The 17,419-nt window shown below is 40.2% G+C and overlaps 1 long non-coding RNA gene across 2 annotated transcripts; it reads left to right on the top strand.

Moving 5' to 3' along the window:
- LOC110405288 lies at positions 1,153–17,079 on the top strand. Of its 2 annotated transcripts, none has more exons than XR_002442783.1 (4): positions 1,153–1,247; positions 10,403–10,535; positions 14,744–14,838; positions 14,913–17,079. It is a non-coding gene; the product is annotated as an uncharacterized LOC110405288 (long non-coding RNA). The 2 variants fall into 2 exon arrangements; XR_002442782.1 differs by having other exon boundaries at positions 1,154–1,247; positions 14,935–17,075.

Consider the following 17,419-nt stretch of genomic DNA (forward strand, 5'->3'; position numbering starts at 1 on the left):
TGTGCAAACCTGTATTTTCTTTGTGTGCATAAAGCAGTACATTACCACATCACTAGAAAATGTTTTCATTTCTCATTATATACTATGAATTACTGTAAGGAAAATTATGCATGTCTTTATACAGAATGAAAGTCTATCCACAACCAGATTAATTTTTGTGTTCAGTTGTCTCTGGTTCTGACAGTTCCACTGTGAGGAAGTTCTTTCACTACCATACTTCATTACTGTAACCAGTCTCTCTTCTTACAAACCTTAATTTTCAGACAGTGATAGACACTTCTGACCAAAAATGCATGTGTGCACAACAGAGGGTTGAGGGCTCCTAGTTTGTCAAGATAACAATGCCTCTCTTAACTCTCTCTATTTTCAAGAGAGGTCAACATTATCTCTCTAACGCACCTTAGAGACTGTTATATTTTGATGAAAAATGTGTAAGAAGAGCTATGGAGTTGAGAATGTCCTTCTGAGTCATCTGAAAGAGTCACTCAGGTAGATATCCCTTGCTTCTTTACATCTCAGCTCCAAGACGCATTCAGCTGAAAATTTTATAGAGAGAGGCTTTGTAAAAGCCTTCCAATAATTAAAGAGTGCCTACAGAGATGATGAAGAGACTCTTTATTAAGGGAGTGTAGTGACAGGACAAGGGTTAGCAGTTATAAATTTAAAAAGGTAGGTTTAGATTAGATATTAAGAGGAAATTCTTCACTCAAAGGGTGGTGAGGCACTGGCACAGGCTGCCTAGTGAAGATGTGGAAGCCACGTCCCTGAAAGTGCTCAAGGCCAGGTTGGACAGGGCTTTGGGCAACCTGCTCTAGTGGAAGTTGTTCCTGCGCCATGGCACAGCATTGGAACTAGATGGTTTTTAAAGTCTTTTCTAACCCAAACCATTCTATGATTCCACACAGAGGAACTGACTGCTTGAGAATTGTCTATGTCAGACTTTTCTCCATATGGCATACCCATGGAATATGATCATTTCTCTTGGGTCTAATTTGGTCTGATGGGATGGATAGTGATTTGTGTCTGTAGGAGAACTGTTAGGTCACAGCTTGAACTGATGATTAAGCACCTGGCGAAGGGGTGTGACTGGACTAGGGAGCACAGGCAAATTGTTTGCATCTGTGTTCCCCACATGACCAGAACTGGTGAACCCAAGGTGGAGCCACCCTGGGCTCATATAAGGGCCAGCCACTAGCTGCTTCCTGTGAAGGAGTGCTGCATTGCCAGAGGGCTGCTTCATCAGTTGGGTGAGTTCAGCTCTTCTTAATGTATGTGATTATTGGCCTACCTGCAAGTACTGTGCCTGGTATTGCCAAGAATCTGTCAGAAGCAATTCTGCTTCTTCATGAGCAGAACAGTGTCTCTGAATAATTTTATGAGCTCTAGGTATAAATCATTGCTGGTGTAGATGATTTAGCAGTTCTGAGAAATAGTAAGAGACGTTTCAGGAAAAGGAAATACTCCAGCATTATTTGAACACCAGTGACAATCTCTAAAAAGTCCTGTTGGGCCTTTTGCAAGTAATTGCCATCAGGAGCTGAAAAGACACTTCTGAAGAGTAGAAATGAACCTTCATTTTCTGTTGCTGAGAAAACAGATCCTGTCCCTCCTGAAAGCCATGCCACGCTAACTATTGAAAAATCACAAATGTTCCCTCAGAGAAACTTGAATAAATACAAGTGTTGGGATGATGTCATGCTTTTTTGTATGTGTTCACCCGCTTTACTATTCAGTGTCCCATTTACAAGCTTGAATAACATTTGTTTGTGGAGGTTTTCTGTGAAAATTAGCTCAAATTTGGAGGAATTTCCAGCCCTTGTACTTCACTCTGAGCAGGTTTCTACTGGAGGGATACTACGGATTAACAAGGAGTAGAAGAATTCAGAAAGGAGTTTCTGTTTGTTTCTATTCTGTTCTATTGTTACCATTTCCAGGCCAGATTTCAAAAACAGCCCTGAGTGCTGAGGATAGCGGAGCTAGTTTTGTCTTGAGTAAGCCAATAGTAAGCAGTATTGAATAATTCATTCTTGTAGAACGTAGTTTTAAGACATCTCCACCTTCACTGTAGTTCCCGTCCTTGTACTACAGTTGCTGCCACCTCAGCAGTCCAACCAAGAACAGTACCAGGACAGCCTGAGGGAGCAGCAAGCCATCACACTGAATTTGAATGGCAGAGAATGCAAGAATGAATTAAATAGGCTTAACTTCTGGCAAAAATGTATCAATGAGCAAAGAAAGATTCATGAATGAATCTAATACAGAGGAGAGAATAAATTACAGTTCAGTCTGTGACAGTACAGCTGTGGTGCTTATGGGGGTGTCATGAGTAGAAAAAAAAATAGCGGCAAATTGTAATTTTTGTCATTAAAATCTGCAAGGGTTGTCCTGAATTCTCAGAGGGAGGTTGCTTGTTCAAGACAGTGGTAATTGCAACAGCGAATTGAGCAGATTACTGTATGTTTGCAAAACTAGTTGCATTATTGGGCATAGAGGGCAGCTGTTAATGGTTTTCAATCCACCTGGAGGCTGGTTACAACTGGGGTTCCTCAGGGATCTGTCATGACACCTATTCATGATGTTTAATACATTCATTGGTGACCTAGATGTTGTGAGGTTGTATAATCCCAGAAGTCTTGTGATGAAGCCAAGCTGAGGAGACCAATCAATATGCCTAAGAGTAGGGCAGCCATCCAGAGGGACCCAGACTTGTCAACAGGAGCCTTATGATGTTTAGCCAGGACAAATGCACTGCACTGATAATATCTAGGAACTGGCAGGCCAGGGAACAGCTCTGCTGGGAAGGTCCTAGATGTTCTGGTGGCCCATCAGCCAAACAAGAGCCGGCAGGGTGTCCTGACACTGATTAAGGCTATCAGCATCTTCAGCTATGTCAAGATAAGTATAGTCAGTAGATCAAGGAAACAATTTATTTCCTCTGCATATCACTTGTCAGACCATTCCTACAGTACTGCATGCTGTTTGGACACTTCAGTGCATGAAAGACATGGACAAACTGGAAGAAGTTGAGTGGAGGGACCCGAAAGTAGTGAGGGCTAAAGAGCTTATCCTAGGAGGAGATGCTAGGGAAACTGGGCTGGATCAACCTGGAGAAAGGACTGTTTTGGGAGGCACATGATGGCCATCTCACACACATTCGTATTATTGTTGTTGTTCTTTAAGAAGAACAGTGGCAATGTTACTTCTATATTTTCCATGATTTTTAAATACCTGTAGTCTATTTTAGTGTTACAATTCAATAGCTATTCCAAAACAACTTGATTGGCTTTGTAGTTCCATTATCCATATTATTTTGAAGGGATGGTTTTAATTATAGACATTGTTCTCTGTTGCATCTGAAGTACTTATTAATTATAAAAAGTTTATATTTCCTCTAAACCATAGTTTTACAATGATAACATGGAATAATTCTTGATAATGATAACTTACCACGCATCTATAATGAGAATATACGTAACAGCCTGCTTTGAGAGCACAAAGCAACCATGAAAATAAGCTTGGAAGTGTATATGGTGAAAGTCTACCAAATAACAGCCAAAACTGGATATCTGGACATATTACTTTGACTACATCATAATTCTTGCCTTTTCCTTTCACATGCAAATTCAAGGATTCACTACTATGCAATGGTGGAGTGCCAAAATATGATTTTGTTTTCCCTTATGTTTTTTTTTTTTTTCAAATGGTTCCAGGTCACTATTATCTCACAGTGTAGGTGTCTACAGAGGAGTCATGTGCCTCTTCTTGTCCTAACAGATGAATAGAAAAACCCAGATGCTTCTGTAGATATATTCAAAGTATCCTATAGTAGATATTTAAGACAGATTAGATGAGATTTTTTTTCCTGCCTCTGACTTCAGAGATATCTACATGGCAGGTGTCTAATATGAAACAGGAGGATCCCTCCCCAGACATCCCAAAACATGCTCTGAGTTTGAAATTGAGACAAATAAAATCAGGCACATTGTTTCATCTGCCTTTTGCAGTGGCTTAAGCATGAAAATGCACAAAGAGATTAGGTGCTCTTAAAAGATTTGTGCATTCTAGAAAACTTACCACTGAAGTTGCTTTGAGCACCATCTTTGTAATGGGATGTAGCAAGATGCAACTTGCACAAAATCTGAAACATTTAATATTTACATCACCTTAATTTAATTTTAAATGGCTTTATTTCTGAATGGAGCTTTCTAATTTGTTATGGGACTCCTTATGACATGCAACTCTTCAACGGCCATTGGGGAGCTGTTTTTTTCTGATACCTCCTGTCTTGAAGCTCTAGCATAGCATGAGAAAAGAATAAAATAAAAATATTTCTGATAGTATTCTGGTCCTTTCGCCATTTTCAGCCCAAATCTGTAAATGGATAGTCCTCATGGCAGCATGAATAGGCAATGTAACATTTAAGACATGAACATAATTTAACCTTTGCAAAGGGCAAATGCTAATGTTATTTTGTAATCTGTTCCTTACCTAATCCAGCATCCATGTCTTTTTTATCTGTTTCTACTTACATTCTTAATTCTTCAAACCTTTAGGAACATGCCCAGTAGAAAAACTTCCACTGGCTTCTGTAGGCTTCATAAAGGCTTAAAACTGCATATTTAGCTGCAAGAAGTCAGTATAAAAAATTGTAACACTTTTAGCACTTCAAACTAAAATTTTGGACTTCTAACTTTTGTGTAGAGTACAATCAGTTTTCATATCCATGTCTCCAACTATAAGTACATTTGAGTTACTTTGACCTGACAAAAATTTTTCTAAGTTAGTAAAGTGCATGATGTTTCTGAAGGAACTAAAATGAATATTCTCCTGCTGGGCTGTACTGTGTTATTTTTAGTATACTGCTTTTAAGAATAACACAAAAATGATCATGCTGTCTTGCAGAGGAAACAATGTTTTTATAGGTCTGATAAACTGAGAATTCTTTGGGTGAGTTGTAAATTTTCCCTGCTCCTCACTGTACCTGCTTGGAAAGCACTGAAAAAAATTGGGTGCAAGCCAATGAGTTCATAAGTGTTCTTAATCCAATTTCTTGGCACAAGTGATTGATACTGTGCTTGCAGTAAGAGGATAATGAGTCTTTGCTTAATAATAAAAACTATCTAGATGAGATGAAAGACTAAGGCAATCCATTCTGTTAACTGTCCTTATTTGGAAGACTACTTAATTTTTTGTGAAGCGCCTGAGTGGAAGAGCAGATGCCTCCTTCTGATTTTTAAATGATGCCTTTAAGCTGGTGTGGTCCTTTAACCTTTGCAAAATTTTCTTGCTTTATCTGATAGGAAAAACTTCTGTGGGCTATGAATTGCAATGTCTGTATGAAGCTTGAAGGTAGTTAATTGAGTGAGGTGACATGATGGAAATGGCAGGTGATTTTCCCCATGTCCCTGTGATCAGAAAATTCATGTGTATGGAGGCTGTCTTCTTTTGGTTCTTTGAGAGAGAAATTGTGGTTTTATGCAGTTGTCTAGCTCAACCAATTTACTGTTCAGTATTCCCTTTGCCCCCCCTCCATAACCCTTATATCTATACACAGGGACACAGAGCTAACGCATCACCACCTCCCCACGTCAGTGCCGTTCCCCCAGTCTGATGAGAACTATCTCATTGCAGCTTCCTATTTTGTCTCAGAGGGTAATTTTAGTTCATTGTCTCAGGGGAAGATAGTGTTCCCTGACACTGGCATTTCCAATGTTTTTACTAAATCTGCAAGGCAGATTCAGAGGTGCTGTTAGCTGGTTCTCCTAGCCAAGCTTGAACCCAATGAATCTTGCTTTGAGATTCACAGTGAGATTAAAATGTGTGGCATTTCCAGTCATGAATCTGTACAAATCAGATCTGAAGTACAACAGTCAACAACTAATTCCAGTCTGATGCTAAGTGCACATACTTTGACTTTTCCTTGGTTGCCAGTTTCTACTTCACTTAAATGCTGTTTGCTTTTCTTCAGTGAACACATGGATGCAACTTCATTTGTGTGTTCACACCATCTCTATCCTCAGCTATGAGCTAGTTCTTTCTCTTTCCCTCCACACATTTGCTTAGGTAATAAAAGCAAGAAAGAGTTTGAAGTGCAGTCAGCCTAACTCGATAGAAAGCATTCTGTAGATGTCTAGATATTTCTGTGTGAACTAATGAGGTTAAGATATACTAATGCATCTATTTACAACACAGCCTCCAGCAATCTGACCAAATGTCACTCTATCTGGGCACATATGCAGTTGTTAAATGAGAAAAAACTTTAAAGGAAATTGTCAGCAAGGTCTGATAGGTGATTCAGTTTTGTTCAAAATACACATGGAGATAATTTATATCTGAAAAGCTCTGTCAACAGATGCAGCAAGTGAAGGAGCCTCCCAGTATGAATTGCTAACAGATTAATTCTAGACATCATGTGAAATATGACTGAAAGTCACTGTTTCCCCAGCAACACTCTCGCAAAGGACAGCACTAAATCATCACGAGGAGAAATGGACACGCTTATAGAAATTTCTGCGCATGCAAACAGTTTTGCCAAAGGCCTAGAGTGTGTTTTAGCAAGCCTAAGGTCATTATAAACAATAACAAGTTAAAGTAAAGAATAACAAGTTAAAGTAAAAATAGTGTGTGTCACTGGGAGCATCTTTTAAAATCACTGGTGTGTTTTATTGCAAAGAGATACTTATGCCCTTAAAAGATTTAAAAACAAGAACGGGCTGATCAGAGGAGATACTTTAAATATCCCTTCCAGGGAATGACATTCTCTGAGGTGCTCTGTAAGATCTCCTAATTTTCTGGTTTTCATTCTTTTTATCCAATTATTTGATAACGTATGGATGAAATGCATTAGTTCTGGACACTTTAGCCCTTCCTTTCCTCCCAGGAAGACTGTCTAGCCTAACTGGCCTCAGAGCCAGTTCTCCTTTCACAGAGGTGCCTGAAACTACTTGAAATATTATTTAGTCACAGGATCCTTGATCTTTTTTTCATCTAAATTATCCAAGGGAAATCCTCCCCTTCTATTCAGAAACTGCTTCTTTTCCAGTTGACAATTATGTCTTCTGTCTTCTCATCCATTCAAACCTCCCCAGAATATAATCACATCCTGGGATAGTGGTAGTGAGTCCATTTACATGGGAAAGCTATACTGGGAAAGCAAGATGTGTATTTTTAGCTATTACAAATGAGATTTAGTAGTGGGAGACAGAGGGAAGCGTTAAAACTATGTGACCTGTCAAGTCTCTGTGGACCAACTGTTTGGGAACCTTTGAGATGCCAAGATACGTCATACAGCGAGCAATTGCAGCCCTCTTGTTACTTCCCTTTAAATCCCTGGACAACTGATTCCTTTTAAAAATGAATAAAAAAAGACAACAAAACAAACCTTTCTAGAACTAATAACAAATTTGTTTGTCAGAGAGGTATTTTTACTGCTAATTTTTAAACAGTATTTCTTGCTTTTTCAAAGTGCTCTTGAGATCACTCTGCAGTTGGCAGGAATAATAAAATGTGCTAGCATCAGAAAAAAGAAAGTGCTCTAGCAGCTGTTTTGTGCCAGCACACATCCTGCAAGTGTTTTAGGTGAGGTATTTCACCATATATCCTTTAGTATATGTATGGCTGTAACATGGATCCTGCTGGCTGAACTTTGGAAACAACAGATATTTTGGGAACCCTAGCTGAAATGAAGGGTTCATCTTTTTCTCCACTGAGCTGAAAATGCAAACTTGGGAGGGAGTAAACTGTCATGCTTGTCTATATCGCTCAGTCACTACTGAAACCAAAATACCCTTTTGCTACGAGTTCATCCAACAGTGTCAGTGAGAAAGGAAGATCATCCTAGTGCAGTCAACAACAAAGAAAATAGGATGAAAATAATGTTTCCTAGCTCTTCTAACATTTTACTCATGTCTCTGTTATGCATTCCTAAAATTAGTGCAAATGACTTGTTTACTTCAGATATTTTGTTGAAATATTGGGAGTAAAAAGCTATATTTGGTTGGATTGGCATTGATTCAAAACCAAAATAAGACTAGTAAAATTAGCAGGCTATACAGCTTCCATTATCATTATCTTAATTGCCCTTGAGTAATGTAAATATCTTCTGTGGACACATTATGAATTGTATTAAATTTTAAATTTAAGACATTTATTTAATTCATCAGACTTCTTAAAATCGGAAAAGGATTCCATACAGTATCTGAATTTCAGGCTAAAGAACTCTGATGATATGCAAAATACAAAGCCAGTCTCTAGTCTCAAAGTTAGTTTCTCTTAACATAAAACAGTCAAGGTTTTATAGACTTACTGAAGTGTACTTTCCCCAGATATAAAGATTAGTCTATGTAAACTGGACCTCAAGACCAGGACCATGAGGAAAATGAGTTAGCTTATATACATCATTAATAAAAGTAATTGTAATTGAATGTAACTGATGGGAGGAACTCATAGAACTGCCACCACACTTGGCTTGCAAATAAATAATTTGTCTTTTCCCCTTCATACCAGTCCCTGTTGAGTCCAGATTACACAAAAGGCATATTGTTGTGAATGCCTCCTTTATCTGACATGGTAGAAAATGATATGCAGCATAGTTCACAAGAAACTCCAGTGTCACTTTTTTGCCTATTGCAGAAGAACAAGACAAAGCCATGTTTGTTTTTCTCTACTCTTCCACTTGTTGTTCTCTTTTTTAAAGAGTTATGTCCAAACTGATGGCATGAACTTAATCAGGACATAGGGTACAACTAGGTGTATAAGAAGCCTGTTTTCTTCAGTGAGCAGGATAGAATTTATTTGAATATAATGTTCAATATTTCTAGTTTATTTTGTAAAAGGGTCATTACTTGCAAGTGCCACTGTTGAAATAAACCCTATTTGATGTTACTTTGCTACCACTGAATTCTGAAAAGAGCTTTGTGTATTTTCTCGGGACTGGTTGTTGACATAGGTGGAGTTATTCTGAACCTGTTGGATTTGATTTAATCTTCAGGGACTGTCTGAGTGACTTATGTTAGTGGTGCTGACCAAGTCACTCATTTCAAGCAGGACTCCCTGCATGTGAACAAGTGGTGTAAGCTGTGGTGCAAAATACCAGATCATACAATGATGTTTCAGTGTTTACAATGATGATTCAGTCCCATGTTCAACAAAGAGAGAATTGAAGAGTGGGGAACTACAGACCTCACATCTGTGCCTGGGAAGATCCTGGAGCAGATCTCCCTGGAAGAGATATTATGGCACATATGAGATGAGGAGGTGATCCAAGACAGCCAGCATGGCTTCATCAAGGGAAGGTTATGCCTGACCAATCTGGTGGCCTTCTGTGACGGAGTGACAGCATCCAGTGGAAAAAGTGAGAGCGGCTGAAGTCATCTACTTGGACTTGTGCAAGGTCTTTGACATGGTCCTGCACCACATCTTTATTGCTAAATTGTAGAGAGATGGATTTGAAGGGTGGACTGTTCAGTGGATGAAGAACTGACTGAACGGTTGTAGTTAGAAGGTTGTGGTCAATGGCTCTATGTCCAGGTGGAGGCTCATCATGAGTGTTGTCCCCCAGGGGTCAGTCTTGGGACAGGTGTCCTTCAAATCTTTATCAATGACATAGACAGTGGGATTGAGTGCACCTTCATCAAGTTTGCTGATGACACCAAGCTGAGTGGAGCAGTTGACACAATAGAAGGAAGGGATGCCATCCAGAGAGACCTAGACAGGCTTGAAAAGTAGGCCCATGAGAACCTAATGAGGATTAACATGGCTAAATGCCTTGTTAAATTTCAAGGCCGGGCTGGATGGGGCTTTAAGCAACCTGCTCTAGTAGGAGGTGTCCCTGCCTACAGCATGAGGGCTGGCACTAGATGATCTTAAAGGTCTCTTCCAAACCAAACCATTATATGATTCTATGAAATGCCCTGACTTGGGTCAGGGCAATTCCAGGTATGTGTATAGACTGGGTGAAGAACTCATTGAGAGCAGCCTCTTCTCATTGAGGAGAAGAACTTGGGGGTTCTGGTGGATGAAAAACTGGACATGAACCAGTAGCATGTCCTTGCAGCCTGGAAGGCCAACAGTATCCTAGGCTGCATCAGAAGAGGGGTGGCCAACAGGGAGAGGGAGGGGATTGTCCCTCTCTACTCTGCTCTTGTGAGGCCCCAGCTGGAGTACTGCATCGAGGCCTAGGGCCCCCAGCACACAAAGGATGTGGAGCTGTTGGCCAAAGGAGGCCACAGAGATGATCAGAGGGCTGGAGCACCTCTCTTTGTGGCAGTAAGGGAACTTTCCTTCCATAAAGACCATGTAGTTTATTCTAATCAAGCAAGATATAGTGATTTTTTTGTCTTCATCATGTATGCTTTTTTTGCCGGTGCAAATAACTTACTACACAAAATCTTGTATTTTGCAGGCGTGTTACTGCTGTATACCTTTCAAGACTGATTCAGCACATGACACAAGTGAAAATAGGGGAAAGAAAGCAACCTAGTCATACCTGGAGTGCTTTTTAAAAGGGGATGCTGACTATGGGAAGCAATGGCATGGTAAGTGTTTCTCTGAGAAGCACAGAGGCTGTTCATACTGGGGAACCCAGACAACTCCCTTGTTATATTTTTCCTGCAAGTGGAAGTACAGCTGCTGTATGTGTAAACATGCCCAGAAGCACAATGTGAAACTAGCAGGTTTGACTGTGCATGGGGAGGTCTGAACGTACACAGGCTTTAGTGAGGACAACCTGTGCCCCATGGTGATGTCCTTACAGCTACCACACCAGTTAGTATCCTGTCTAGTTAGGCTTGAGGCACGGCAGAAATGACTGTGGATGTCTCAGCTGCTTCCTTGAATCCTGGGATTCACTAGGCAAGAAGAATTACTTCTGGGTGACTAAAGCAGAGCTTAACCCCCCTCCCCTTTCAAAAATTGCATGAGGCAACAGCAGTTTTGGGGTTCAGATCCCCTTTCATGTAAATTATTAGTTGGTGGGCTTTTTTCCCCCAAATAATTGCCAGTTATGATTCTTACCTGGTGTAAATAAGTTCATTTCTTTGCTTTTATGTCAGTTAACACAAGTGCAAATCCAATCTGATGACATAATTGGAAATCTGTGGTAAAATGCTAACCTGCAAGAGAATCACAGTCTCTTCACACAGATGTTTCCATAGCAACATAACCATCGTGGTACTACCACAGTGTATGGGGTTTTATGTTATTTATTTCCTCTTCAGTGATTTTTTTTTAAATGAAGGAATATGGATGGGGATGGTATAGAAATGATACTAATTGATCCACAAATACAGGAATGGACTTGTCAGGGAAAATGGGTACGTGTCTAAGTGGGATATATAGAAGCTATTTATTATGAATGAGAATTTGGATTATGCTCTTCCTCTAATACACACATACTTTAGACTAGAAAACCTTGGCAGTGTTTATGTGGATGTGTAAAGATCTCCACCAAAACCCCTGTATGTTCTTTGCAAGTATTAATTTTCTCAGTAATCAGAATAGTACATTAAAATGCTAAATCAACTGCTCCTGCCTTAGCTGTCACAAGCAGAGCCAGTCTTCTGACATAATCAACGTAACTCAGTGAACATCCCTGTCTAAGCCTTTTTCCCAGTGTCTCTTCCCCAGATGCCAAGTTCTTGAGCAGCAGAACTAATGATGCCTGGTTTCTTAAGTTTGTGTCTAGGTTATCTAATCCAAAGCAATTTCTAACTGAAGGATTTTTGACATCTATGGCAGTCATGATAGTTCTCCTGTATGAATTCTCTGACTTTTAATGTAAGTTGGGCCCTGGGTAAAGAAATTGACAGGGTCCATCTTCCGTGCCTTTTTTGGAAACTTTTAGAAAATTTAGTTGACAACATTATTATTGAACTCCATCCCACTGAATATAGATGAAACTGACAGGCTCAAAGCTTTTGAAGTGCAACTAGTCAGGCACACTCATGAGCTGTAAGGACATCCTCCTCCCTCAAAAGAAAAGATGAATGAATATATTTGAAAAGTAAAAATATGATACTTTTCTAGATTGTCTCATTTGTAGAGTCCCTCACATGACCTGTGCTGCTCAGTTCATGGTTCTCTCCTTGTTATGTTAGAAGATCCATCTTCACACATAGGTTATGTACAGTAGCATTGCACAGCAGTGCAGTATCTCAAGGTAAGAGCAATGCTGCACATGTACTCTGCATATGTCCTTTGGTGGCAGCTGCTAAACATCATGACCACATGATGCAAAGTGCCAGCTCTAATTAAACTTGATCTGGTGTTTCAGGCTTATATTGTTTTATGCTGCCAAGCTAGGTCTCATCGACAGGCTGAGAGAGCTGGGGCTGTTCAGCCTCGAGAAGAGAAGGCTCCAAGGTGACCTGATTGCAGCCTTTCAGTATCTAAAGGGGAGCTACAAGAAAGAAGGGGACAGACTCCTTAGCAGGGTCTGTGGTGATATGACAAGAAGAAATGGTTTCAAGCTTCAAGAGGATGGATTTAATTTAGATATAAGTAGAAAGTTTTATACAGTGAGGTAAGGCACTGGAACAAGTTGCCTAGAGATATGGTGGATGCTCCATCCCTGAAGACTCTGAGGGTGAGGCTGGATCAGACCCAGGGCAACCTGATCTAGCTGTGCATGTCCCTGTTCATTGCAGGGGAGTTGGACTAGATGGCCATTTAAGGTCCCTTCCAACTCTAAGGATTCTATGATTCTGTGATCTTTGCTCCTGTTGGTCCAAAGCCTTCATGAAGCCACAGTAAACACTGTGCTGTGGGCTCTAGCTCATCCAGCAACTGTTTTTTATGCACCAGATCTGAATCAGACGTGCACTGCTGGGAGATGCAGAAGTGTGCAGAATGCGGAACGATGGCTGTAGGCTTGGAAAATGCTGAGTGGTAGAGTGCTGAGCAGGTGAGGAGAAACCTCCTCTAAAGATTGGAACTGATTGCCAGAGGCAGGACCCACATAACCAGCTATTCAGGTTTCACAGAATAAATTGTCACTGAAAGAAAAAAATGGGTACCCTATTTGGACATTTTCCAGGAGAGAAGTGGTTTTAGGGACTTACCCCAACCACAGATGATTTATAAGGCACTTACTTGTAACAGCCATGCCAATAAAAAATGAGTAAATCAGACATTATCAGCAGCCACATGTTGCTACAGATAAGAATGGAATATGTAAGTTTTATAAACTTGGATGTATTTTATACACACACATGTAGGCTCTTTGGTTTTGTCTGCTGCTGGAATTTTAGATGATTGTTTACTAAAGCCTTGACTGACCCAGTTTCTGGCTTTAATGCAAGCAATCAACAGGCTCTCTGCTAGCTGTCTCTGGGATGGTTTGATTCTTTCCCTGAGCCTGTGGATTTATTTATTTTTTTAACTCCAGACCACCAAAGGCAGAGGAGTGATTGTGGTTCTGGCCAATGATGAGACTCTCTCAAGGTGGAGGTGTGCCGTCAGTGTCACATCTAGACCCAGCAATGGGAGATGGCTTAGTGCATCTTAGTTCACTCTGTGAAACTACAGTCTGATGCAAAGTTACTGTTAAAACCTGAATTCTACTCAATATTATGATGGCTTTATATTTAGCCCTCATTTGCAAAAAAAATCAGATTTGTGTTCAAACTGAAAATTTGGTGTCCAAACTCTACCACCACATTAACCAGCAATGGCCCTGGCTTTGAACAGATTGAAGCCCAAACTCTTGCAGGTGACCCTACAGGCACAGCATCATCCTTCTAATAGGCAGTGCCCCATCTGTTAGCAAAATCTGCCAACACAGGCAGAAGATGCATGTCTTCTAGGTCTGCTCTGGAGCAGTCTGAAATTGGATGAGTAGCGGCATCTCGAGCTAGCCCCAACATTAGATCACTCTGTAAATCTAAGCTTGTCACTCTGCCCAGGTCAGTGATAAGAACTGGATGCAAGAACTGACTTCCTATTAACTATTCCTATTTCTATTCCTATTAATTCCTATTAGCTCTCCTGCTTAGTCTAATTGTTCCACCAAACAGTTTTGGCTGAGCCCTTTATAATAACCTTGAGCAAATAAATGTTTTCCTCAAAAATAAAAAAAATAAAATAATTATTTTGAAATCATATTGCAAGCAGAAAATGAAAACAAGATAAATATTTAAGAGTATCTGTATGACTGAAAAATGGTTTTATTTTTAAACCTGAAATTTGTGAGACAATAAATCCAATACTGAGGATTACTGCCTTTAGGCATTTTTTGACAGATCTCATAATATTTTACTTTAAAAAAATATCATTCATTGACCATACTAATTGTATTTTTTCTGACTACAACCTCACAACAAAATTTAGCATATGTATTTTCAGTGTTTATGGCTGGCAGTTGGATGACAGAATAGACAATATGACTATGGATTATAGGATCAATAATCCGGATGCTAAGGAGGATTTATGTAAAAGACCATAACAGCTAAGCTTCAATAAATAACATGTAGTAAAGGACAGAAATAACAAACGTTTCCTAAATAAAAACAACAGTTTTCTATACCAGGAAGGGAAATAATACATATAATGTTAAAATCAAAATCATCTTCTTAAAGGTAAATAGAATGTATACAGTTGCTTTGTATGACATTATAAGTGCATATTTGCATGAGCTGATGTATGCTCTGATGCCTGGAAGATCAGAACAAAAGGAGCCTTTCTCGTCTCTGCCCATTTTATCAGCTTCCATGATAAAAAAGAATTTTTTCTTTTTCTCTGTTTGAAGCTCAAATCACAGCCCCTGAGGGAATTCATGAGGCAGTGGAGGAGGTGAAAATAACCTCTATATTTGAATACTACGAAAGTCAAGACATCACAAAGGTATATTACTGCTGATACTTCATTCAGTGTGTGGTTTTGTTTTTTTTTTACCCCATATTCCTTTTTATGTGCAGTAGTGTATTTCCTCTCTTGCAGAAGGAGCATCAGTCTAAACACTGAATATCCTGGCTTTCATGGTTTATAAAAAGAAGAAAATGGGATCAAAACATTATTTATTTACTTATTTTGCCTTGGAGATACAGCAGCAGCTTTGATTTCCTTAATTACACCCATCATGCTAGAAAGGTCATAGTCCAATTTTGGTTACTATTCAGGAAGCAGAGAGAATAACTTGGAGCTTGTTTTTCACCTGCTTTCACAATCCAGCAAGGCTTCCTTCTTTCTTTTACCAGAACAGCTACATCCTCCTGAGATTTGACCAGCATGCAACTAGTCAGTCAACAGGAAATTATTTACAGTTTAATTTTTCATCATTTGTGATAACAAAAAATGCCTGAAGAGTTGTATTCCAAGGACAACTCCCCCCCTTCCTCTCTGAGACAAAATGGACCATTTAACTCTGTTTCTGCCTGCTTTTTATTTACAAATAAACAGAACCAGGTTAAACTTTGCTGAACTTATTTTGTTTGCTTTCCCACTCTATATGCATGGGAAACCCTGAGCACAGCTCAAAAATAAAACCACAGCAGACATTTTACAGATGACCTCTGCATATCTTAGGGACCACTGAAGATTCGCAAGATGAGAAACTGCTGATCCCACAGCACATTGCAACACTGTCCTTGGGAGCCAATGAACTACAGGCTGCAAAGATGCTAACCCTTTTGGCCTTAATCCAGCAACATATTTAAGTATGTGCTTAACATTAAACACCTGATTTGCCCTGTGGGCTTCAGATGGATTGCCCATGGATGGCAGCCAAAGTGCTCAGCACCAAGCCAAGTCTTCCAGGGGGAAGACTACGGAGAATGTTCATCTTCTCAGTGGTGATGAGTAAGTGCTGAAGATGCTTTGGTGCCATTTGCTAATTGCTGGCCTGATTTATTGCCTCCTGCGGCCGAGGGAAGGATCGTTTTGGCCTTGATGTAATTAAGTAATGCTCTGCATGATTAGCTAGCTAAAACTGTGACTTTTCAGGCTTTTCAAGTGAAATTCTATCATTAGCTGTTATAGATCTGGATCATTCCATTGTTTCACCAATTTGCCCCTTCCCCAACTTATCAACGGGTAATGGATGGTACCAAAGGACACTCTGTAGCCTTTCCAAAGGCATCATTGTAGTAAAAGACACTCATCAACATAATTTCTTTTCTTGTTTTGGTTTCCTCAGTTCCTCTGAAACAATACACCCAGCTTTGAATAGCAGTATGTTTGTAAACACTCTTTCAGAGTACTGTTAGGAGTAGTTCATAGTTCAGTAGAATCCTCCTTGCATCTGGTTTTTCTTCTCAGGATATGACCACAAATGTGATTCACCCCCTGCTGATTATGTCATTGTTTCAGCCAGCTGGTAATTAGGGTTGGAAACCCTGGTGACTCTTCCTTCTCTGACAGCTGTGCATTGGCTGATGATTTTGGTGATGGGAATAACTTCAGGAATTCTTCTGGCATGAACACACATTGCCTTCCACCTATCTTTCCCTTGATGGACTGCATTATCACCTTTTTTTTTTCATACAGAAGGGTAAGAGATTGGTTGTTGCTTCCCAGTTTCAAAGCAAAGTCAGGGATTTCTCTCCAGTGGCTCACTTCCACAGTGTTTGCCTGTAGGCCCCCAGGAAACGCTTGCTGGTTCCCAGCTGCTGTGTGGTTGCCAGGTGGGTCCACGTCCTGTCTGGTGGCCCTTGTCACTCAGTAAAAATAAATTTTACTCCCTCACCTTTTCATCTGAAACATGAGTACACCAGCTGTTTACACAGGCCAACATCTCAGGTGTTGTGAGGAATGAAGTCCTTGTCAAAGGCCCACTGGCAGCTCAGCTGAGGAAGCCCCTCTGCTTGTTGCTCCCGGCTTGTTACTATGGGCAGAACTTCACAGCCCCATGCAGCCATCTCTGGAGAGGTTTTCAACCCAGAGGATGGGCAAGGAGGCTGCAACCTCACCTGAAATCCCTACTTCTGGGAGTGAAGCTGTCACTGCTTCAGTGCATACTAAGCTGATAGTTTCCTTGTTGTCCACACAGCCTACATCCCTTGTGCCAGTGCCCAGAGATGTACAGCCCAACCCTGCTCTGTGCCTATGCCTGTGCATGGAGGGGACTCCACCAATGGAACACGCGTGTCAGCTCCTCCAGGTTGCACTAGGATGACCTTGCAATCCTAATGTCAGGCATCTTTCCTGCAAAAAACACCCTGGAGGAGTGGGCCAAGGTTAGACATTTAAGCATTTAAACATTTAAGCGCACAATTGTAATTCCCAGCTGAAAAAAAAAAAAAAAAGGCTCAAAAAAGAGCTTTGCAAAAAAATTTCTTTTTTTTTAACCAGACTAGTCACTGGTCTTCACACTCGTTTGAGCTCTTCCTATGGTTTCTCTCTTTTTTTTTTTAGCAATTTAAAAAAGGAAGATCTCAAGCCTATGCCCTAAACTGTGCTTGTTTTATTACAATTAATTTTTAAGAAG

The sequence above is a fragment of the Numida meleagris genome, chromosome 1 (genome assembly GCF_002078875.1).
Source record: "Numida meleagris isolate 19003 breed g44 Domestic line chromosome 1, NumMel1.0, whole genome shotgun sequence".
NCBI classification, from domain to species: domain Eukaryota; kingdom Metazoa; phylum Chordata; class Aves; order Galliformes; family Numididae; genus Numida; species Numida meleagris.